This window comes from Gossypium arboreum, chromosome 1, assembly GCF_025698485.1.
Source record: "Gossypium arboreum isolate Shixiya-1 chromosome 1, ASM2569848v2, whole genome shotgun sequence".
Lineage (NCBI taxonomy): Eukaryota > Viridiplantae > Streptophyta > Magnoliopsida > Malvales > Malvaceae > Gossypium > Gossypium arboreum.
This window is the reverse complement of record NC_069070.1, coordinates 82113895-82114759: the sequence shown is the minus strand read 5'-3', so window position 1 is coordinate 82114759 and position 865 is coordinate 82113895. Positions and strand designations below refer to the sequence as shown.

Below are 865 nucleotides of genomic sequence, written 5' to 3'. Positions count from 1 at the left end.
AAGTCTATTTCCAAATTTTCTCTTTACTTTAATTAAATTAGTTAATTAGTTTAAATAATTAGTTAATTAAGACAAACCCTTTTATTCTTAGGCTAGATAATAAAAAGATAGTTATTACTAGTACTTTTGGTTCCCTTGGGTACGATATCCTGATCTTGCCATTACTATACTATTGTTCGATAGGTGCGCTTGCCTTTTCATTGTGATAATAGTTAGTCTAGGTTTGATCTTCATTATAAATATTTATTACTTGTTACGAATCACGTAATCACGTAATCACCATTCATCTTCGTTTATTCCGTTTTTAATTGAGGAACAAAGCTAAACAGTGGTTGAACTCATTACCACGAGGGTCAATCACTACTTGGGAACAACTGACCGAAAAATTTCTATTAAAATATTTTTCGCCGGCTAAAACGGCTAAATTACGTAATGATATCTCTTCGTGTGTGCAGATGGACTTAGAAACTCTTTACGATGCATGGGACAGATACAAAGACTTACTAAAAAGGTGCCCTCACCATGGGTTACTGCTTTGGCTATAGGTTCAAACATTCCATAATGGCTTGAATCTTTCGACTCAACAAATGGTTGACGTAGCTGCTGGTGGAACCTTCAATAATAAAACACCTGAAGATGCCTATGAGTTTATAGAAGAGATGTCACTGAATAACTATCAGTGGCAAGTCATGAGGACTAAGACAACTAAAATAGTAGACATTTATAACGTCGATTCAGTTACTATGTTGTCAAATCAGGTAGAACTTCTAAATAAAAGGATTGATGGTTTACTTGGTTCTACTCAGGTACATCCAGTAATGAGGTGCGAGACGAATAGAGGAGAAGCATGCATAAAGTATCAACC

General features: G+C 34.9%; 1 non-coding gene across 1 annotated transcript; it reads right to left on the bottom strand.

Annotated features, from left to right (window-relative positions):
* Positions 1-422: 422 nt before the first annotated feature.
* On the bottom strand, positions 423-529 carry LOC128281698 (small nucleolar RNA R71). Its single transcript, XR_008271957.1, has one exon. It is a non-coding gene; the product is annotated as a small nucleolar RNA R71 (small nucleolar RNA).
* Positions 530-865: the final 336 nt, after the last annotated feature.